Source organism: Taeniopygia guttata, chromosome 22 (genome assembly GCF_048771995.1).
Source record: "Taeniopygia guttata chromosome 22, bTaeGut7.mat, whole genome shotgun sequence".
NCBI classification, from domain to species: Eukaryota; Metazoa; Chordata; class Aves; order Passeriformes; family Estrildidae; genus Taeniopygia; species Taeniopygia guttata.
Genome location: NC_133047.1, coordinates 3,166,021 through 3,191,009, shown reverse-complemented (window position 1 = coordinate 3,191,009; position 24,989 = coordinate 3,166,021).

The window sequence follows — 24,989 nt, the reverse complement described above, 5'->3', positions numbered from 1 at the left end:
CTTTTTTGGGCAGGGCAGAGGGGGAGGTGATGATGAAAAAAGCTCTGTGATGCTCTTTGCTTTGTGGAAAGAAAAGGCTGTGTCTGTAATGCTCTCCTGGAGGAGGGTGTTGGCAGCTTAAATTCATCCATTAACTAGGATCCTGAGCCAGAGCTTTGAAATTGTCACTGCTTTCTGTTAAATGCATTTCAGCCTTGCTTGTCAGATCCTAAATTAAAAGCCCTTTAATTTAAACATAACTCAGGCAGTATTTAAACTTATCCCTCCAAAACCTCAGGAAACTTGAAGGGTTATTTCAGCCTTCATAGAGCCTCCCATCACTTTTGTCCTCTCTCAAGGCCCTATCAGTGAAGAAATGCAGGAAAAGCATGCTCAGCACTGCAGTGTCAAGCTTTTTTTAAAAGGACTGTTCACTGCCTAACAGTGAGCCCTCATTGGAAAGTAATTTAATCAATAGTCAGGTCTCCAGCAGCCTCTATATCAAGTTATAGTTGGCATTTAATAGAAATGCAAAGCAGAAATAGCTTTAACACCAGTTGGTATTTTAAACCACATAATAAATTCAGTGCTATTCTGTTCCATACAATTAATAGCACTAAAGTTATTTAACATATTAACAAAGATGTCTTTCAGATATTAAAATTCACTTCAATTAAAATAGCAATGAGGCTTTAAACATCCAGTATTTTAAAATTCACCTGATCTTTTCAGTCATTTCAAAAGGCCCTTTAACTAACAATTAACTGCCCCATAAAATTTAAATTGGAGGTGAAAAGGAACCAGGCACTTAACAAATATTGCTGCAGCATGTTTGACTCCAGGTGGGCACAGAACACAACGGGCAGAACCAGCAGCAGCCAAATTAACGCAAAAGTCACTTCAGGAGCTTGATTATTTTTTGCCATGAGCTGCACTTGAAGCAGCTCCCTGCACAAATGGAAATCGAGACAACCACTCGATTTTTAACCTCACAAGTGGCTCTGCTCATGTGTGTGCTCACCCAGTAGTTGCTGGGCTGAACTGGATTTTAACTGGATTTTAATGCCTCTCTTAAGTGGCATTTGTTGACCTGTGAATAGTAAAGTAAAGAAAAGCAAGAATAATGCGCCAAGCTTATCCTGCCTCGAGCTTTCAGCACTGAGTTACCCTGAGCTGATCAGGGCCCACTCAGAGTTGCTGTTTTTTCCCTCTGACTTTCACACTCTTGTCTATTTGACTAAGACCAAACCAAAATGTTAACAGAGACACCAGCAGCTCTTTTGCTTTGCTTTCATCACATCAAAGGAGAAATATTTAACACTGACTTTTTGCCTTTTCTAGATGGGATTCTTCACACGAGGATTCCACACACCTGAAGTGCATGTAGAAAAGCTTGCTGTGCACCAGGATTAAGGATTTTGCTGGCAAATTCAATACCATTTTCACTTCCCTGACTTGTTAGTGAGGATTCCAAGCCCAGCCTCCCCATCCCTCTCAACTGTGATGCTCCTCCCCTCCCCTGTGTGCCTTTGCTGCAGAAGCTGCTGATGCTCAGAAATATTTCCCTGTGTTGAGAGAAGGTTTCAGCCTCTCTGCTGCCAACATCACACTGCTCAGTGCTATTGTAATGCAGAAAATCAGAGGAAAGGCTGATTAGAATAAGTGATAAGCAGGTAGGACTTCCTTCCCCTCCTTTTGTTACAACATCCTAAAGCCCTGCTGTGCCACTGAGCTGCAGAGCTGCCACCCCCTGGCTTCCCCGAAGCAGAAAACCAGAGCCACACAGCAGCTCTTGTATAAAACCAGTGGGGATTAAGTGATTTCATGGGGTCACTCTGTCAAATTGGTGTTTGCAGCTGCTCCTAATGCTGTATCTTGCTGTACTTGCACTCACATCCATAGCTAAAACCACACTGAACTCCTCTCTAGCCTCTGCTTTATGTTAAATTCAAAGGCTGAGAAGGCTAAATCCCAAAATCTGCAATGATTTACTGTGATTTTGAACATGAACATTTTACTTTACCTCACTGCCTCCAGGTGGGCTCCACGGCTGAGCCCTGTCACTTCAAGCAGAGGGTGTGTGTGAGAAACCACTGCTAACTCTTTAAAAGTTTATTAAACTTTAAAAAAACTACAACAAAGGACTCCTTTATCTAGGTCTTCTCCTCGGCAGCAATGAGAAATATCAGTTTGAAGCAATAGCAGTGGTTCAGCTCCAGTACATAGCTCTGCTCACAACATCACCCAGTGCTATGGTGAAGTTCAGGGGAAGATCTCAGTCTTTGCTCTGATTTTCCTTTCATTTTCTCAGTAGGAATAAACCTGAGTCAGGACCACACACCTGTTTGTAGGATCACAAGAAAACTTCAGTGTAAACAAGTACATTGGCACAAACATAATATAAAAGTAATCATTCATTAAAAGCCTGGTCAGGCAGTTTGAACTTCACAAATTTTTCAAGTTAATAACACAAGATCTTTCACTGCTGTCACTCAAACAGTGCTTCTAAAAAGTTCACAAAGCACAAATTGCAAGATGAATCTTGACACAATCAAAGCAAATCTGTGGTAGCAACAGCCATGAGCTGTTTGCACAACATGAAGCAGGTCAGAAGCCAGAGGGGAAGCACAACAGCAGCTCCCAGCACAGCAAGGCACCAATTTTCTCCATTACTCTGAGATATTCTCCCACAAAACAAGGAGGAAATGTTAAAAAGTTTACTACTGCAATTAGCACTTTCACAGTATGCTTAGCACCCTGTAGTTCAATTAAAAATAAATAGGTCAGGGGGATTGCATGAAAAGGTACTAATTAAGGCATTTTTTATTTTTAATTTTGTCTGTAAGAACTGAATACTGAACTAGTATTTTTATTGAAGCTACCTGATTTATACAATGCTGGATTAATTAATTTTGAATCACTATTTGATCTTTTACGATATTGCTTTACTTTCTTCTCTCTGCTTGCAAAGAATGATTAAGCTGTGCCTCTAATGAGAAACATTAATTTAATAGTTCTTAAATACATCATTAAACTCATTTCTCAAACACATTAATGTTTCTGATTTATTTGAATTCAAATCAGAGTTTTCTCCCTTTAAGCCATGAAAACTTCACTCTTAATGTTTAATGTGATCAATCAAAGGTGGGGCAGTAATTGGTCTGGCCCTGCTTTATTTATTGAAGCACAGAAACTGCTAAATTCAGTCAGAGATCTGCTTCTTCTTTATGCTGCCTTGAATAAAAAAAAAATGGTTTAAAATGTTGCAGAAATACTAATTGTTCCTAAAAATTCCTGGACATAATGAATACTGTCTGTACTGGAGATCTATGTAGTCCCTCTGGATGAGCAAACTCATCAGTCCCTGGGAGAAACAACACTGTCACAATTTGCAACAGCCAAGAATCTTGTCCTGGGTTTGAAAAAGTGCCAAGAAAGGTTTCAGATCCCTGAAGAGGATGATGTGTCCAATGCCCCCTTGGCTGACCCCAGGAAATTTGGCAAGAACAGACAGAATGGAATGAAATCCCTGCCTGCAGAGTGTGGCAGCTGGAGTGAGGTATAAAAACGCTTGCACACATTTGCACTGAGATTTCTATGCACAAATGCTTGTTCCAAGTTAATTAAAAGTAACACAGAAAAACAGTTAAGAGACCTTACCCTGGGATGTGGGAGCCATTTAGAGCTGATAGCAGTTGCTCTTCCAAATGAAGTGATTGTGCAATTCATTGCAGAAAGTTTCCACAGTTCAGCAGAGATGGTGCCACACTCAGCTTCCACTCATTCCCATGGATTTAGCACCTGCTTTTCATGCTAGAGGAAAAAAGGGAAATCTATGGACAGCAATTCATCCCCAGGATTCCAGGAGTCACACAATGCAGTTGTTTTCTTATGCATTCTGTTGTCCAGAATAATTAAGAAATCCAGGACAAGCCTGAAGCCCTACCACCATATTTTTGCAGGGTCACAAGTGGCATTTCTTGCACTAAACAGTTCCAAGGTGTAGGGGAGGGTCAGTGCCTTGGCAGACAAATTATTTGCAGACCTTCAAAGATTTATTTAAACATTTAGAATTAATCTAACATTTATCTTGATCTAAATAGATAACAATGAGTGAACACTGTGGTATTATTACTTGAATGTTTTTCATTTCCTCTCACCTTTAAATTCTCTTCTGTACTCTACCTACCAGTAGTAATTTTAATAATTTTTAGTTGAAGCCTTCTAGATTTCCTCTACAGCATTCCTGCACAGCTCCCAACTCCCACTGCACCCCGTATATCAACCCACTTTTTCAACTCCTGCACTTCCAAACATTTAAAACACCTTAATGGCTTTTCTCATTGAACCATAAAAATTATTTATAAATTCATTTTAAGACATTCATACAACAAGAAACTCATAACACATCATGAACTACAAATTATGTTTACTGGAGTATAAAAAATTCTTTGGGTCTATGTATATATAATGAAGGGAAAAGGCAACTGCTTCTCCAAGTGGACTCCTACTAAAAGCAATCACCAAGTGCAAGGTGAGAGGATAATGAATTATTGGCTCCAAAGTACTTTTTAAAATAAACATCTTGACAGGAAAAAGCAGTTTTTCCAAGCCTTAATTTAAGTACATTTGGTGCAATTTCAAGGAGTAATCTCACTATGATTTCCAAGATTTTTCATAACAAAGCAGCAGCAGCATCTCCTTCTCTCTAAGGGTAAAACCATACATAGGGGCTGTTAATTTGAGTTATTGCTGCAGCTCAGCAAGTGAAATCACCCCAGGAGTTCAGTGACACTTCAGAGGAAATGCTATCCATCAAAATTCATACATTATTTGGGCTTCAGAAAGAGAGGTTCCTCCCTAAAAAACTGATGAAAATATGAAGAGAGATAGTCACTTTGGAGTCTTTCAGCCACTGAAGGTGTAACCACACTTAGTGCATCCAACTCAAGATATGAAACTAAAAAGTTAATTTAAAATATCTGAGTTAAAACTAAAGACAAACTCCTTGAAACACAGCCTGCAATTCTGACTTGAAGATCCTACTTGACCTGTAGGATAATATGGACTAAAAATGAAACTGCAAGTCAAAGAAGGTTTTTCTTGAATTCTCTCTGGTTCCAGCCCCTCCTAAAGCCCAGGCTGCCCTTCTCAGGGGAGCTCTACAAACTGACATCAGGATCCTGGACTGCTGAGTTTTCCTTCCCAGGGAAAAGAGCCGATGTTTGTGCTCAGGGCCCTGTGCCCTTGAGCTAACAGCTGACTGCAAAAAATCCGATAATTGAAGGATAAGTCCCAGACAGGAGCTGCCCCCACCTCATACTTGTGCTGCCCTGACAGTCCCAGGAGGTCTGGGCTGTGCCTCATCCCAGATGCTGAAAATTCCCGTTCTTAGCTAAAATCTATTGGCTGTGCTTCCATGGCCACTTCGTCACCTTCAGGGCATCACCTCAGCCCATTTTGTCATTTCCCGTGTCTGTGTGTAGGACTCATTGCCCTGTCCCACACATTTTCTTGAGTTCATCATTATCCCCATTAAAGCAGGAGTGCTTGGAGAGAGGGACATGTGTTTTGAGCATTGATGGACTGGGGTTCTCCTCTCTGTGGCAAATAGGTCATAACATCTCTTTTTACTCTACATCAAAGTATTTCAAAGCAAAGCTTAATCTGCCGGACCCATAATGTAGATTTTTAGTAAGGAAAAGGCCATAAAGCAGCTGCCTCAGAATTGATATGGAAACACTGATTATCTAAATCATCCAAGCCTGGTATGAAATGAAAAGCAGCAACCAGAGCAGGGACTGATCCCAGGAGAACTCACTGATGATTCACTGTGGAAGATGAAAAGCTGTCTATATAAACAAATAGTTTTTGGTCCTTTGAACAAAAGTAAAACCAATGGAGTGCAGCAGTTGCAATTCCTGCTGAGGATTCAATCTTAGCAAAGGGCATGGGTCTGACCCTGTAGCCCTCTTCCATAAGAACCAGAACTGGAACGAGAAGGGACTGCAGACTTTTTTTGCCATCTGTGCCCTGTCCTTATCTGATTAAAGGAGTCAGAGCTGACAAAGTGTCCTGTGCTGCCATTTCAGTGGACACAGCCCTTCTGTGGTTACTCCTGTAGCCTAAATCCCCATTTTCTTTGCTGATCCCAGGTGATCATCCAGGCAGACCTTGAGCAGCTCTGTCCTGATGGGCTCAACCTTGGCAGATGTTGAACAGCTCCATCCTTTTGATTTCAAACTTGATAGACCTTGAACAGCTCCATCATTTTGGGCTCCAACTTTAAGCAGCTCCATCTTTTGGTTCCAGCCTTCCATCAGGGGAAGGTTTGACGGATATTGGAGCTGCATCACAAGGGATCAGCAAAGAAAATGTGGATTTAGGCTACAGAAGTAACTTAAAATCCATCTTCCCTCCTGGCTCCAGCCCACACACATCACCTCTATTCCCAGGGAAGGACATGGGACACCTGCAAGTTGGATCAAAGGAACACAGGTTTGGGATGGTGTCACAGCAGCAGGTGCACTTAAGCACTACCAGAGATCATTCTGCTCTTTTTAATCAACCCTGCCTAATTTCCACAAGGCTGCTGTTTGGAGTTTATTTTCAGGCATCATTGCCTTGAACCTTGGGTTTCCCTTTTCATCCAAGGAGCCAGCACTGCCGAGGCTGGAGCAGCAGCTGCGCTGCACTAGGAGTAGGCAGTAAAACATCTGCTCCTGGAGAGCTCATCTGGCCAGATGGGAGTCCTGGAGATTCTGATAACAACCCCTGATGTGCCTCCACGCTAACCTGGCCACTCCTTCTGGCAGCTTTTACACCCCTGACCAAGTCTGCTCTTGGGTTTTAAAATTAACAAACCTTTAGTGGTTCTTGTTTACAGGTTGATGGTAATGATTAGACACCAAGACAGGATAAATACCCTGCCTGGTACAGCTTTAGGGAAGGAATGCGTGATTGCACAACATAAATTCACAGGAAAAAATAAGATTTTAAATCCATTCAAAGATGCAACTGAGGTTTACAATTTGTAACCTCCCCACGAGTACTAATTAAACTGAGCTCTGCAGTCTTGCACTACAAGAAATATCATCTCTGCTAAGTGGAGAGGCTTAAGGAGGAGTTTAGTCCTCTCTTATAGATGAGTAATGTAATAGTTGGCTCTCACAATTAAGAGATACCTGTTATGTGGATGTTTTTTTCCTTATTCAGTCTTTTGTTTTATCTTTGATAAAGTTTAATAAACCTTTTAAAATTGTAAAAGTGAGAGTCATTTCTCACATCCTGGAAAATATTCAAACAAAAAACCAATCAAGCATGAAAAAGAAGACATTGGAAATAGAAACACGTGACTGATGTTGAGTAGTAAATAATAAAACCAGGCAGTGTTTGAAGGTCTGGCCTCCCTGGTCCCACACAGGGAGAGTTTGTTTAACCTAGTTAATTGTCGTCAGGAAAAAATGGCAAAGATTATGGAATCTGTAGCATTTTCATGCCTATGTCTAGGATGCACACACACATAAAAACCTTTTGTTGTCCTGATTGTTTTAGTTGTCCTAATTACTTCTGAAGGGGATAACATTTATCTCATTAATAAATTTATGCCAACAGCAGATAGGGAAGACGCTCTGACAAACCAGCTCTTAAAAATTCTCAAATGCATCTTTAAGAGTATTGTGTGAACATCCATTTCTCCAGAAGGCAAAAAAACCTCATAATCACAGGACAAATCTAATCCTAATAAGCAGGAAATCATGGGAGCTTCCCACATCTGTTTTCCTCTGATTAGATTAGCAGTGGTGTCATATCCAATGTCATGCTGTTGTACGCTGACCTTCAGCAAATTAGCAGAGCTGTTATTTTTGGTTTTAAACAGCAAGAAAAGCTTTTTGAAAGCTGCCTTTCTTGGTGAAGAACAGCAATATGTTATGTAAGGATGGATTGCTTGAGGAAGTGGTAGAATTGTGTGACTGATTTGGGGGACCCAGCTGCCAACACCTTCACAGGATTCACTGGTCAGGACTATACAAGTCAACAGAAGTTCTTGGAAATATTTATTACAATTTGGGGTTGGCATTTCCAGAATCCAGGGGTACATTTCTACCACGTGTGTAACCCCATTAGGAAAAACACTTCCCACTGACAGCTGAGCTGACTTATTCTGCCGGGTAAAATTCTCTGTGCCAGCCAAAACTCTCTGTGCTAGGCTGATGCACTGGGATGGCATCTGGAATACAGGCAATAAGGATTCAATATTTAAGTTGCCAAACTTAAGCTAAGTTGTGGAAGATCAGGAGCTTCATCCTGGAGATCTGCAGGATCACAGCTGGCCTTTAGTGCCTTCCAAGTTATCCTTCAAGTCAGAGATGTAAATGCCAATTTTCTTGCTGCAGAACATTTTGCTGCTCATTGTAATCATATTTCAGGTTTTGGCTGATTTCTCCTATCACAGCTACTGGGAGACTTAGCAAGTGTCTGGACTTTATCACTGAACACTGTTTTATACTGGGAGAAAGTCAGGTCCTCAAAACTTTAATTTTAACTAATATTATTATGGACTCAATTTTCTGTCTACCATATCATAAAACATCATCTCCAGCAGTTTTTGAAAGCTGGGCAAGTATGGCCACATCCTTTCACTTGTAAATTGGGTTTCAACATGCACCAGGTTCTCCTGCGAGGATGGGGGCACTCCTAATACTAACATGTATACTCTAACAAATATTCAATATCACATATATCATACTAGAAATGGCACGAATTATATCCACTACACATAACAGCTTCAAGGGGAACACTCCAGAATTCAGCAGGAATGATTCTGCAGTTATTCAGATATTCAGTTATTCAGTTATATTCAGTTGTTGCAGATTCCACAATTCACAACTAAATTATTAACTTCAGGAAAGATGCTGTGAAGCACAACCAGGGAAATGTCCACATTTGCAGATATCCTAGAAAGCAGGAAGGTCAAGGATAGCCAAGTTGTGAGTTTGCCATTTTAAGCTGGCAGAGCAGCCCCAAAAAGGCTTGTTTATAAACAAGGACAGCCCAGGGCAAAACTTCATGGAAGGCTGTCACAGGGTTACTGGTTCTGTTTGTTGTTCATTCCATAGTTTTTGTCGTTTATTTGCTTTATTATACATGCTAGAAAAGAACTGTTATTTCTATTCCCATATCTTTGCCTGAGAGCCCCTCAATTTCACAATTACAATAATTTGGAGGGAGGGGGTTTCCATTCTCCATTGCAAGGGAGGCTCTGGCCTTCCCTAGCAGATGCCTGTCTTTCAAACCAAGGCAACATGAATGGGTTATTTTATTAATATTAAACACCTATTTATGCCTTTGCTGGAGCTTGGAGAGGAGCTTTGGAAGCCTGATCATAACATTAGGCCCTGCAGGGAAATACCTGCAAATGGCAAAATATTTGTTGCAATCAGACAGGAACACAAGGCACAGATGGGCTTCTCCCCTTTGGGATTGTCACCAGGGGCTTCCCCTGAAGCTGTGGCTCACCCCAGAGGAATGATGCTCAGTTCAGTGCCACATCCCTCATCCCAGCTTCTGAGAGCTCTGATCTGGCACAGGCGACACTCCTGTCCCCTGAGACTCCCACAGTTCACGGTTTAGAAGCTAAATTCATCACAACCAGCAAATTATCTTCATTCACAGGAGCCTGAACCAAAGGGAACAGAGTTGGCAGAGCAGGGAACAGGCAAAGAAAAGCCACTTCAGACTCCCATTTCCAGGCAAAACTCCTTTTTCAATGAACCCTTTTTAATTCACCCTGGAAGAGAAGAGGTGCAGGAGGAGCCTGGTCCTCTTGTTTTTACCATAGCTTTTGAAGAGGAGTTTTTGACACAGTTTTAAAACTCATCAATTCTCTCTCTGTTTATCTATGCTGATGAGCATTATGTTGTGCTTCAGAAATATCTATTTCTGCACTTGGGTTATTTTATTTCCCTATTGTTAAAATGAAAGATTGGCTAAACTATTTCAGTAGTGCCTGTCAAGCACTTCCTTTCTTCTGCAAATCCTCAAGCTCTGATTCTCATCATTAAGTCACTGACAATATAAAGACAGACTTCTTCAAATAAACCATCATCAACAAAGATAAATGCACAGAAATTATACAGAAATTGGCCTGAAGCATCATTGCAATATAAATAGAATTTTCTGAAGAGTAAATACATCCCTATTCAATACCCAGAGCTCAACACAGACAATAATGATCTGCATTTTAAAAGCCCTCTTGTACCAAGTGCTGTGCAAGGATTTAAAAGGTTTTCAAACTTCGAAGACCATGTGAAAAAACCTCTCCATTCCATGATGGCAGATTGAGCCATCAGCTCCACCAGACAACAGGAACAATGCAGTTATCAAGCACTTCTCCCCGTGAAAATGCAAATCCAGCTGGAGGTCACCTAACCCTGTCTATCTGGAGTGGGATGCTCAAAGAACAATGTAATCAAGGGCAAGCGTGCTGTGATTTGTCTCCAGTCTCCAAACAGCCAGAGGGCTGCATTTTGTCAGAGCTGGAAATGGCAAGAGGAACACTGGAATATGTCCTCCAGGAAATACCCTAACTTTGTCTTGAATGAATCTGTGTCTTAAATTGCTGCAGCATCAACTGCAAAGCCCCCACAGTTTAATCTCTGGTTTTCTTAAACATTATTTCCATTTCATTTTGAAGCCCATTTGCTTTCTGATTCCTGGTGCTCCTTGTAGTGTGAAAACAGCATCCCATGGAAGTCATTCTCTTGGTGTCTTCTCCTTATCCATCTTGATTTTAATTTCTATCATTTAATCTAAACTGAAAGCTGTGCCTCCAGTCACCCCTCTTATCCTGCCCTTGCTTTTCTGCTTTTCTGGGCTCAGGAATAGCAAGCAGAGCATGGCATGAGTTGGACCACAGCTCCAGGAACCCACTTTTGCACTTCCCCAGGCTCAGAGTTTGGACTTGTCCAAGCCACATCCTGGACTAACCCTTGGAGGTCAACTGGGAGATTACAATTGCTGCAATTAACCAAGTGTAAAAAGATTAGCAACAGTTTATCCAGCTTTTGTACTTCTGTAGATGAATTTCTCCTGCACCTTCTCCATTCTTTCCTCCGTCTGGAGTGGAGCTTGGATGCCACAGAGCTGCCAGGATATTATAATCAGAAAAAAAAAGTCAGGAATAGAAGCACAGTGTTAGACAGATGGTTTAGGTCCTTCCTTCATTTGTTTTTCAAATTAACTAAATGTGTCCAAATGAGACACTTGGTAACTGAAACTGAATATCAGCTCTCCCTTTCCCATGCAGTCCCAACAGCCACGCTCCAGAGGAACCTGGGATTTTGCCTTCCCATGGATAAGTGTGAGCCACAAATACTAATTTTATGTTCAGGAAAGGAAAGGTAAAGGATGCCTCTGAGCCTGACTTCATGAGGCCACGTTTTATTGGACATCAAGGCTTTTTAAAGCTTTTCCATGCAATAAACGCCTCTTATTTGGAATTGTGTCTGAAGATGATGCCAGGGGGGTGGGTGTGTGTTCCCCACAAGCAGTCAGCTTTTCAAACAGCACAGGTAGACCTTGAAAAGTGCAGTTAATCACACGTGGAGAGTGGATTGAGGTATTAAAGAGACCATTTGAGGAGCTGGGGAGCCAAGCGTAATGTGATGGCACATCAGGGTGACATAAACAGTTGTGACAGAAGTAAAAATACAACACAGACCCTGTGAGCGTCAGAGCTGATTTCCCCTTCTCCTCCAAACAATTCCCAAGGTAAGAAAACAACACACCAAGGGAGTGACATGAAAGGGAAAAACCATCCTCTCTCATTTGGTGGGGTCACTCAACCTATTTGTGGCATGTCTCCTCTGTCCTTTCCCTGAACATGTGTGCAGAACAAAATTCTCGGAGCGTTAAGTGCTCGGTAAACAAACAGCACCAAGCCAGCAGTCAGGGTTGCAGACATTTGGCACAGTGCAGGTACATCACGACAGTGTGTTAAATGCATTATTCAACACACTGCAGTGTGCACCATGTTAAAGTGACAATTTATACTGCATTTACCTTTCTGTCAGCAAAGGTATTAGAACAGAATGAGGTGCTCTGGAGGAACAGAAATAAGGCATTGAAAGAGAGATCCAAGCTGGAGTGACAGAGGAAACAGTTTACCAAACTCAGATGCCTTGATCTCAAAGGGGAATTTAAAGCCCTGCTTGGAGCCAGAACATTATAGTGAGCAAGTCCTTTGTGTTTAGTATGCAGACATTGCTACCTGTGAAAAAAAAAATATATATATATATTTGCAATCACATTGCTTAAATCCCCAGAGCTTCCTATAGAAGTGGGTTCCCAAATTATATCATCTACCACTTCCCTTGTATTCTTAAGGATCCAAAGAACCCAAGGGGATTGTCTGCATTTAAGTCTGCTCAGATACAAATCCTGAACTCCTTTTGCTATGAATGCAGATGAATAAACTGAGCATAAATAAACCTGGGATATCTGTTCAGCTTTGCCTGTCTTGGAAGAGATCAGGTCCACCTCCCCCTGCATCAACCCCTCCATTTGGGAATTGAAGATGATGCTGATAGCCTACAAGGCAACTCTTTGAAACAAGTGAAAATGAGACATCAGTGAGAAATGAGATGGAATTTCCAGAGGAGCTGTGGCTGCCCTGTTCCCTGGAAAGGTCCAAGGCCAGGCTGGACAGGACTGGGAGCAGCCTGGGACAGTGGGAGGTGTCCCTGCCCATGGCAGTGGTTTATTAAAAAATACGCATATTGATCTAGTACCGATATCCAACTGTGAGGGACAAAAACCTCTCTAACAGTTTAAAGTTACAAAGTGTGTGTTTATTGTGTGTGGGATTGCTCCCAAATCCACACCACAGCTTCCAGGTGATTACAGAGCCCTTTTATCCATACCAGTGTTGAATACCCAAAATACAAATGCATATTCATCATTTTGGTACATCCCATTCCTCATTTCAAAAGCCATTCAGCAGGCGTGGTTTGTTCCCTGAAATGGGTCAGTGTCCCTTCCATGGGGAGGGGTCCCACAATGAGGAAGTCAATGAAGTCTTCCTCCTTCTGACCTTTCTACCTTTTCAATGCAAATTTGACAAATGAACTCTTGGTAGAACTCCCATTCCATGTCTTCAGTTGGTTTCAGAACAGAGGAGGCCACAATTGTCTGATGTTCCTAAAAGCTCTTTGTCAGTTTGTGTATTCTTCATTATAAACCCAGCTAACTAAACATTGTGCTGACAAGCAATCAATTATTATTTAACTACTAACTCTTAACTTCATCAAGGCCTGCTCATTTATTTTAATTAACTCTAGTAAGGTTTATCTCTAACTAAAATCTTAGCTCATCTAAAATCTCTAAATTCCTTAAAATTTCTTTCATCAGGGGGTGGCACTGGGTGGTCTTTCAGTTCCCTTCCAACCCAAACCATTCTGGGATGTTCTGCTAGAGCTGCCACCACTCTCACAGTGCTGCAATTAAGCACAAAACCTTTTAATTTCTCCTTGGAAAAAAAAATCTCTCAGCCACAAGCAAGTAAAATGTTATGAAAAACTTCTTGAAGCTTAAAGGGGCTAGGTTGATAAATAAGAAATTTCAGTTGTTTGATTCAGGCACAGGAGCTTAAAGGTGGTGAGGACGTTGACAGCTCCACCCATCTGTTGTCACCCAGCCCGAAGCAGGAGCACAGGGCTCGTGTTTTGTGTAAATCACTCACTACAATGGATATTACAGCATTAAAAGTGTGTTGGGGGTTCGGGTGCAATAAAAAAAATTAATTTACCATTCACCAAGCTTCTCATTTAGTGAAATCAGCTGTTTCAGCTCTGTTATCTGTATGTTTCTAACGTATTTATTCCCTATATTATCAAAGCCAGCTCAAACCAAGCTTTATTTTGTATTATTTGCTTTATGTAATTTGTGTGTGTACTCCTGAGAGAAACCCACAGTGTGACAATGACAATTCCACATTGCCATCTTCAGGTAAGACAAAGAACTGAACAAAACCCTCTTCCAGAAGTGCATAATCATAGATGGATCTTTTTAGAATACGAATTTTAAAATACCTGTTCTTTTGGAATACTCTCCTATTTCCTGGAATGCAGGAAAAAGTGTGTTTTGCTTCTGGAGTATTCCACACTGCACTGAGGCAGAGTTGGATCCAGAGAAGCAGCAGCTCAATCCTGACCTCCTGTAGCCACAAAAAATTGCAATTTGCTTCTAAGGTGTATTTTAAACCTACAGAAGAACAATATTGGTGTCTATCCCCGCGAAGCTGACAAACCCTGAGACATCAAGCCCATGAAGCACTTGGAGCTCTGAGCGACAAGGACACAGAGTCAATAATTTGGGATGTACAAGTTTGATTTTCACGTCTCCTGTCGCATCAGGACTGGCAGCACATTTTAAAGCAGCAAAAATAAAAAAGCCAAGCTCAGATTTAACTCCTGGCCAGGCAGGGTCTCCTAACGCTGGCCTGAATTTCTCTGCCTTGTTTGCAAGATAGTTAAGATATAATTCCGGTACTAATTAATTACCGTACCAACTAATTATTGTACTCTTCAGGTATCACGATGAGGAATGACAGATGTGAAACTTCTGGGGAGTGTTGTTCACTCAGCAACCTCCCTGCTGGAAAACTCAAGGATCAAAACCAGTTGTTAAACCTCTGTCGTTGAAACACAGATTAAGGATATATTTATCCCAAAATCCCAGCTGTTTCCAGCTGCCTGCCAGGGTCTCAAATGCTTCTGACCTGGGCCTGGAACCTCCAAAAATGTCTGAGGGACATTTTGAGTTCCTACAATCAACTACTTCACAACAGTCTCTAACCTATTTCTAACACTGGTGTGGACGACACAGAATCTCATTGCCCCACGTCATTGGAGTTCTGAAGAAAACTCACTTACAAATCACATTTTGGGGCAATTCTCTGTAATAACTGCTCCTTTCTAATTTTCAACTGTTTTTTCCATCCAGAGCCCTGCTCCTCCTTCCCAGGCTGCCTGGAATGTGAGATTGCTGCAGAAGCAAACACCCTTAAGAGAGGGTTTGCAAACACTCTCTCTACAAGTTAGTATTTAAAAGACCAAATAAGGAAATTGAGGAAAATTTAGAAAAATTTAGAAAAAAAAAAAAAGAGAAAATTAGGAAAATTAAAATTTGTAAAATTAATTGGAATATTAATTGGAAAATAAAGAGAGGCTTCTCAGACATCTGTAGAGTCTGAAAAGGATTCTCTGACCCTCTCTTAGACCCAAGTGCCCAAGTTTACAGGCTCTTCAGACAAAATTTAGAGCACACAAAAATCTTCAAAATCATCTCAACATTTTGTTCTCAGACATTTTAGAAGTTTGGAGGTGACTGGACACAGTCAGATTTTAGGGGCTATGGAGGGAGAGGCTTGGAGATGGCTCTGGTTTTTAATGAGGAACAGAGTCCTGATGGCTTATTGTTAGCTCAATTATCTTCCTAACTAAGAGAAAGCAGCCAGGTTCACAATGAGAGGCCAAAATTCTCCATTGTTATTCTGCTGTAGCTGAGCCCAGAAAAGGAACAGAATCAGTGCCCCATGTTTTCCATGAATGGCAGAGACTGCGGATTCACAGAAGGAGATCTTTTTCTTTTTTCAGGGAAAAGCTGTCTCCAAATGATCATGCAAATTTCTTCGCTGGCCTTGGGGGAAGGAGGGACGTGCCACTAAGGTCATTTTGTAAGACCTTGAATATTTTTAATTCAAAATATGTATCACATTTTAATCAAACCAGCTCTGTGCTATTTCTAGCCAAGTAATTTGCATTCTGGCTCTGCCATGGGGGCAGTTATGAGTCAGCTAAGCCCTCTAATATAATAACTATCAGAAAATTGTCTTGCATTAGTCATGTTAATTATGCTGAACCAAACACTGAAGGCAGCAAAACGTTTTTTCCGTTGCAATATTTTTGCCTTGTAGAGATTTTAGGAATTGATCGGAGCAAGTCTCTGTCTCAAAATTAAACCTGCAGACAAAAAGGATGTCAAACATGCCTGTGTCTTGGCAAACAACAGGAGCTCTCTCTCTGATTTTTGGTACCTTGCAATCTACAGAGAATAGATTTTGTTTCTCTATAAACAGGCAAAATAAAAATAAAAGCCAGTGCCCCTAGTGAGCAGCACACTCATCATTTATGGATGCCTGAATCATTCAAAGAAAGCATCTGTTAAGAGGGCTGGTAATTTTCCTGGCTTGTCTCTGCTCCGGCCAGCCTAGTATTTTGATTTTTTATGTAAAATGCTAAAAAGCAACTTGCTTTCTCCTGAGTACCCTTGTTAAAAATCCCATCTCAGGCTGTAACACAAATACAGCATCTATTGCTCTCTCTGCCTCTGCAATTCAAATAAACGCAAACCTGGCATGAGGCAAGTTTTGGGCACCTGCACCAATAACAATTTTACTGGGAAACTCTGTCTGGAAGATGCCCATGATAGAATCACTGAGCATTTGGGGTTGGAAAGGACACCAAAGATCTTTTTCTACCCTGCCATGGGTAGGGACACCTTCCACTATCCCAGGGAGCTCCAAACCCCACCCAACATGGCCAATACCAAACCCAAAATTTCCTAAAATGTTACAAACCACCCCAGTGTAGTCTGTGTTAGAAACATCTCATGAAACACAATCACCTGTGTGCCATCAACCAAACTCATCAGTTCTTCTGTTCAGATTTTGGTTTTGGTTTTCTGCTTAAAGAAACTCTGTGTTTTGCTGGTTTTGTTACATTTAAAAAATCAGTTATCTAAACTCCCTTGTTTTCCTGCACTTCCAGAAATTCTCCTTCAAATTGCTAAAGAAAGGATTTATCAAATGTCTGGTGACACTTGTAGTTTTTGTTAACAAAGTATCTTTGGTATTGAAAGAAAGTCAATAGGCCGGGGAAGATGTGGAAGGAGAAGCAAAAAATGAAACAGAGGGATTTAAACCCTCCCTTTATTTTTCCCAACTGTGACAAACCTCATGGAAGGAGTTCCCTACAAATATTTCTATGCAGGGGCCAGGCTGGAGGAGCTGATTTAATCCCAGCCAGGCTGAGGAGGTTCTGTACCTTCCCTGTGTTAATCCATCAACGGGCAGCAAGGGAATGGAAAGGAATTTATGACCATAACAGCAGCCAGCTCCCATCCATCGTGCTCCATGCTACTCGAGGGCTCTCTGCCACTCCATCAGTGCCATATCCCTGAGGATGTGTGACATGGAACACCAATATGTCCTGTGTGGGTGGGGACCTGGCCAGAACCAGTGGCAGATTTATTGTGCTGCAAAACACCAGCGAGTCTGAGATCACTAAAATTGATGGGCTGGACACGTGTAACCCTAAAGGGCAGGGGGATGGTGCTCAGGTGTTATTACAGCAATTCCAAAGGTGTGGGAATGATAATTGGAGGTTTTACCTAATTATGATTCAGATTTCTGGTAGCCTGGGCAGATGGATCCAGCAAGGTAATGGATAGGCACCCTACAGAATTTCTACAGAACATGGGCTAATTATAGAATTTGGATTGGAAGGAACCCTAAAGACATGGTACTTTCCCAGAATTCCAAGATTTTCTGAAAAGGACAAAGTACTGTTTGTAGCCCGATGTAAAGGAGACCATATAAGAAATAGAAGAGATTTGTGGTTTAAACCTTGATTAAAGGGTCCTTTTAAACACCTTCCCAAGGCTTCCTCCAAGGAAACTTGCAAAAAAAGAACCAGCTCAGCCTATGAGCTTTTCTGAATCAAGTTTTATTGGATGCCTGTTACTCTCATTTTTCAGAATAGATTCTACCAGGCTTGGGGGATTGATGGCAATTCCAAGTGCAGCAAACACTAGGATTTTTTTTTTTATCATCTGCAATTTGCATATCTTAAAAAGAACCAATTTGTCACATAAGGATGAGTACGCCTGATTAAACTTACAGAGGTACAGAGACACCCTTGCCTGCCACTATTTGGCTCACTTCTGCAAGGGCTGTTGGTTTTATCTCTACAACTGTCCACAGTGTGACACCCACCTCTGAACACTCAGGCTTGCTGGTTTTTTTCATTAATCACTGCAATTCCCTGGCCAGGCATCATCAGAAGGAACTCCAATTATTCACTAGACTATATCTTAATTGTATTTAGAAGAAAAACACTAACATTTTGAAAGCTACAAAGGAAGAGCTATCTCCCTCGTGAGCAGCCATTAAGTAGTTTGCCAGTGCTTTTACTATTTCCTTACTCTGTGCCTTGACCTTTGCTGAAGAACAACACTAATTCATGCCCACACACCTGTGCCACATGTACACAGCCTTCCCCAGCCCGAATCTAAGCCTAATTAGCCCCCTCAGAAATACACCAATTACCAGGTCGACTGCAGTTGTAGTAATTCTTCTTAAGGACTTAAATAACCTTTTTACCAGCTAAATAAAAAAGGTCAGTCAATGCTAATTAAATATAAGGCTGCATTGCAAAGTGAAGGGAGAAGATGAAGGAAGCCCATTAATGAGCTAACAAAATCAAAATTAATGGATTTAACACCAGGTCCAACAACTATTTTGCAGTGAGCATGTCGGGAGCACACAGCAAGTGGCACGGGGTGCAGTTTACCATGCTGGTGTCACTTGGACCCAAGGGGGGCAGAAAGTGGGGGATATTACAAGGAAAAATGTCCCAAATGTAACTCTGACTGGGGGGTTCGGAAGACAAGAGCATCTGTGGCTGCTGGGTCACCTCTCCAGTTTCTTACTTCAAAACCCACAGCTTCTGCTGGGTTTCCAGCTCTGGTGGACACCATCCAGAAAGGTGTTTGCTTTACAGGAACATCTGGAATTCTTGAGACATCAAAAGAGTGCCAGGAGGAGGATAATGACCATGCCCTACAGCAGGAATTCACTGAAGCTCCTGATGGTCCTTCAGGCAGGTGCTTGGTTTTCTTTGGCAGAATAAACTCAGCCTTGGCAGTGTCTGATTCATGTGAGCTGGGACAGAGGGTAAAAGAGAGTTCAGATCTCTCTGCCAACCAAAAGCTCTAGTTACAAAAATGGTTTTCCCCTTTCACTGCCTGGAGAGAAGAAAAGCTCTTGGTGAGGGTGGAAAAGGATTTTAATCATCAGCCCACATCCCGTGCAGCACAGTATTGTATTAGCTGCGTATATCCAGCTCTGGATGTACAAATGCCATGCTAAGAGATGCTTCCTGTGCTCTGGAAAACACAGTGGGACACCTGACAGTGGCTGCCCAGTGGGTCACCACAGCCTTGCCATGAGCCCCTCATTCCCTTGGTGTTTCTTATTAAAAGCTGTATCAACAACTCAATTTCTTTTCCCTGTTCTCTCATCCACACATGCTGAGAACTTCTCCCAAGTTATTCATGCAATATATTTGTGAAGGTTAATCCAGGACAAAAATCCCAGGAAGCAAATAGCACAGAAACTACCAATGTATTCTCTTTTTTATTGTTTCTGACAATCAGTAGTAAAACGTGTTGCTGCTACCAAGGGAGCCAGTTGTAGCATTGCTCATTTCACATTAGGCCCTGGAAGAATAAATCTTTCCAGAGCTCTTGCTGGCATTAGGCTAAAACATAAATCTAGGTTTGTAAAGGAAATGTGTTAAACAGATGAGACAGCAGTGGAATACAGATTTAAGGGAGAGGAAAGTCTTTGCAGATTCCTTCTCTATTAAAGAACAAACTTAAGGCAATGACATGGAAACAGCTGAGCTGCAAATAATTCATCAGCTAATACAGAGATGGACAATTCTAAAACAGAAATAACTCACTGTGCTGTAGTCACACTGGTGGTTTCTGCAAGAATAGGTAGAACCTGTAAGAGAGTGACCACACAGTTGGGTGGAAACTGGTAAAATTTAGTTTCCTACAGAATAGTAGAGCTCACACTGCAATATAAAACCAATGTAAAATCAGGACTTTGTCCTCCTGGACAGGGCAGAGGAGCTGATAGTGAAGGAACAGAGAGAAAATTAAGGCAAGTACTTTGAGGTTCATGTGAACAGGTTTAGTGCAGCTTCTGAGCCTGGAAAAAAATAATGATGAGAGAATGGGCCACAAATGTCTTTTTTGCTAAATTTGTAATTCCCACTCCACATGTAGCAGTGGGAAGTGACTGCAGGGGGGAAGGTGTCCTTTAGGTTTCCATCCATGTTCTTCTAAAGGTCACCTGGATGCACAGTGATAGAAAAGTCTCCTCTAGTAGTGATAGTAAAAGGGTTTAAAATCATGGGGATTTAGGGTTAAAAGGAAAATTAAGCTTAGTAGGCCCTGAAAAGATAAATAGGTACATGAAGACTTTGTACTTTGCTAGAACTGCACCTGTGTAGCTAGTACATGATAAATGATATAATTGTTAGATGTGATGATTGGTAATTAAATATAATTACTAAACAATCATCACATCTAACAATTATATTTAATTGTTTAATCATAAGAATAATCATGAGAAACTGTGGTCAGGGACCTAAGAAAGATAACGAGAAACTCATGTCAATGTATACAATAGAACAATATAAGTTTAATAATTAATATGTAAGTTATATAATGATAGAATATAAAATACATTCAGCTCGAAATGGTGTGGGAGTCAGATTTGGGTCTGTACCTCTGATTCCCAGAGCTCTCAATAAAAGCACCTGCATGGAATCACATCCTGTGATTGTGTGTGTTCCTGAACACTGACAGTAGGGCACATGTAACAAGCAAGGAACAATAAAACAATCTTCAGATCACACAAACATTCCAATCTGTGCCTTTACATTGTGTGACAATGTCCTTAAGGCCTGTCAAGTAAGGCTGCCCACTGCCAAAAATCGACCTGCAAACTTTCAGTGCATCAAATGAATTGTTCTTTTCAAGGCCTTTCTCCAATCTCTTTAATATTTGATTATTTTCTGCTGTTAGAAGAGACAACATTATCTGCAGAGGAAGGTCTGGCTCCTCTTGGATGGCTGCCCAGAGAGCCCTTCCCAAAGCCAAGTGAGCATATGGGAAGCAGTGGCTGGAGCAGAGTTCTAGGGAGCTCAGGACCAACAAACCAGCCACAAAAAGAAGCTTACAGAGCAAGAGCATCTTATTTTCAAAGGCATGTGAAGAAGGCCACCCCTGATGTGGCCACAAAGCTGCTCTAATAATTGACATAAATCATCAGCTGGGGATCCATACAAACTTACCTCAAGGCCTTTAATGTGATTTTTGGCAAATCTCACCAGCTTGTCCATCAGCTGTGTCCCACAGGTAATGCTGAGCTCACCTCTGTGCCATGCAGAAAGGCACAACACTTCCCCAGAGAACATTTTTTAAAACACAGTCTTCAACAATGAATTAAATTTCAGGTCTCATTCAATCTAGAGGAAATTGTCTGTACAACAGAATTTTACGCTTTATACCTGAGCAGGAGGTTCTATTCAGCCGCTGCTCCAACAGTTGCTTTCACCATCTGCATTCTCTTTATGTTACTCTCTTTCATGAAAGAGCTGAATTTTAAATTTCACAATATTTGAGCCTGTATTATAAAAGCCAACACAGGTACATTAATAAAGAAAGGAGAAATGCTCAATTGAATTTGATTAAAATTACATGAGTTGAATAGGGGACACTTTGAATATGCTGGAGAAGGTAGGCAAACAAAAAAAAGACTAATAAAACCTAAACATGACCACTTAAGCGTTTCAGAAAAAAATAAAGACTGCTCAAGAGAGAAATTATAAACCCGAGCATTATTGTGTTAGCAGAAACAACCATATTTTATTCAAAACTTAGTTTATTTCCAGCTACTGAAATTACAGGGCAGGTATTAAAATAAAGTGCATTTGCTTCATCTAATACTATATAACATTAATGTGGCCCAACACACAAAACAGTGTCTTCGGGAGAAAAGGGATTAGGAGCCTCCTGCTACAGCTTTATTCCAAACAACAGTAAGATTTTGCCATAATTCTACATGGATGGTGGCTCCTGAAAGAGATTTCCATGTAGGAATAGGCAGCCACTCCACCTGCACCCAGAAGTGCAGGGCTGAGTGCTGAAGGCATCAAAGCTGTAGATAAAAATCAGGTTTTATTTGTCATGCTCAGAATAATCATTTCCATCCTACTGGAAAGTTTTATTCATGCCAAAATAGTTGGAGGAGGTTTAATTTGTTGTTTTGTTTTGTTTTGTTTTGTTTTGTTTTGTTTTGTTTTGTTTTGTTTTTATGCAAAGTTTTAAGATCATTCATTTTAATTTAAATACTTACAAAAACTGTTAACACTGGCAGAACTGAAGCTGAACTCTCCCAGCTGTGCCCTGGAGCTCATACAAGGAAGGTCTTACCCAAACCTTGTTGGTGGACAACACTGAGACCAAACAACCTGCCAGGAGAGCACAGAAGGGCACATCAGCTTTTTGAACCCCAAAAGGGCTGCTTTCCTTCCTTGCTCACCATAAAACCTTCAGGGTGTCAAACCTGCTGGGTTTGTCCAGTATGTAACACCATGAGCCTGCCACAGAACAGAGAAATAATCTTAGCAGCAAAAGACAGTGTGTGACTAAGCCCTGCTGAAAGAAGAGTCGCTTAATCTAAATACATTACCAAAATCACTCATTAAATGCATTTAAATAAATACTACTTCTGCACCAGCCAGATATCAGCATTTACACCTCAACTGCTTTTTTAATCAAGTCTTGACACAACAGATTATCCTTTGATAAGGCAAATTAAGGTCTGCACAGACTTCAGAAGCACTCCAGTAAATGGCTGGAGCTGCTTTTTGAGGCACATTTGTAAATTGGTTCCTTTTAGAATTGATACAGTCATGCAGCTGGAAGACTCAGAAATATTCTCCTCAATAGCACAGCAGCATTTCTTTGAACCTGCTGGGCTATGGGTATTTGTGCCTTTGACTCACCAACTGTGGCTCCCTCGCAGCCTTTTAACACAAATCGCTGCTCGGGATGCAGAGGGCACAGCTGTGGCTACAGCTCCAACATACCAGGAGATTGTTTTGCCTTCAGCTTCATCTTTTTGTGATTGAAGGCACTGCCATCCTGTTTGTGACAGACACCTGTGTGCAGTGTGAGAGAGCTCCAGCAGACCTTGGAAACAGCTTTTGCTGAGGCTTCAGAGAGCTGCCTGTGCCCTCTGCTCTCAAAATGCTGTGTGCAGCATCACCCAAATCACTGATGGGGAGGCTCCAGCCATCCTCTTACACTGGCTTTTATCTGCAGCTATCATTGTTTGCATTAAAATATCCACAATTTAAGTGTCTTCACAAAGCTTTACAATAAGGAGAATAAACATTGTGCGGGTGCTTTCACTCCTGCTTTCTCTCCAGCCAGCTGACAGAATTGCCAGGGATAAAAGAATTAATGAGTAATCACGTCTGACAAAGAGATGGGGGGGGAAAAACCAGACCTTCTCCTTGCAGTGAACACCACCCAGTTTGGCCAGCTGAAGGCATCAGATTTTTTTTCTCCTGAGCTCAGTGTGTTTCTACCAAGTCCCCAGAGAAGACAAAAATCAAGATATTAACAGCTGAATGAGGCCTCAGACCATTCCCATGTCCTGATCAATGCACACACTACTACTTCAGTAAGGCACCCAGTTAGAACCCCCTGAAAACACCAGATTTTTCCTCCTGAACTTTCTCCCAAGTAGCTGGAAAAGGTAAAAATCAAGCCATTAGCAAGATATTAAACCATTCCCGTGCCCTCATAACTACGCACACCCCCTTACCTCAGCAGGCCAGCCAGATCTAACCATGCTGGATTTGATGGAGAGGGGCGAATTCCAACTCCAGGTTTTTATGGATGTGCCCAAGACAAACAGCAGTGCAAAAAGATTAGGACAGGCAGATCTTTATCTGTGCTGTCCCACAAGAGCTGCTGGAGCATTTCCAGCCTCCTCATAGATTCTCAAAACAGGCAGAGCTTAGCAGAGATTTCTTGCTTGACTCGCTCTGCTAAGATTTACTAAAATTTAATGAAGCCAGTGATGTGCTGTAGCAGACAGCTGGATGTATTTAAAGTTCAGCTCTATGCAGCCTTTGGATCAGCCTTGTCCATAAAAACATGCCAAACACAAAGCAGACTAAGAGGGCAGCAAGTTCCTGCTGTGCTTTCCCAATTCACCTTGATGAAAAAAGCCCTGAATACATCCCCAGCCTCGACAAGATGTGATAAATGTTAATGGAAGGGCCTGTGCTTCCTACAATGGTTTCATTATTAGCATCAAACAATGCATTAACATTTGTTTTATTAATGGAAAAATATAGTTTAATAGCCTAATCCATTGCTAGCAGTGTGAGGCAGAGCTTAATCGAAATTGTGTTCTTTGGGATTTTTTTTAACCTGCAAAGCAGACCATGCAATGCTTGGGCTGAACAACTGTATCTGTAATCACCAAAATTTACTGTATCCCCTTCATTACTTGTTTCCTCTCCAAAGCAATATCCCTGCAACGTTTAATTAAGCTGTCCATTACCGATTCATCAACTTTACAGCAGAAACAAGTATATATGGAAGAAACTCTCTATTGTGAGCAAGAATATTTTTTGTTGCTTACATCCTAAATAATGGAAGATGTTATTTTGTGTTAATTACCCAGCAAGGCTTAGATTTCAAGACTCATTTCTTTTAGGAAGTCTCTGTCTTTTAAAACTGGTCTTGTATTAAAGACACACAAACAGATATGTTTTTACAGCCACACTTCCATCTGTTTCCATACCCACAATAGGAACTGACACTGGGAACAAACAATTCCAATGACATCCAGGTGGCTGGACCAGTAAATTATCAATAATTGTATGGAGTTTCTTTTTGTTTTCAGAGGAAAAACAACCAGGTCTAGTGGCAGGGGGTTTGGAATTACATGGTCTTGAGGATCCCTCTCAACCCAAACCACTCCATGATTCTATGAAAAGTATTCTCATTTATTGGAAGTCCTTCTCTAGCAGTATTTAGTTCCCTCTTTGCCCCAGAATTTTGTCACCTTG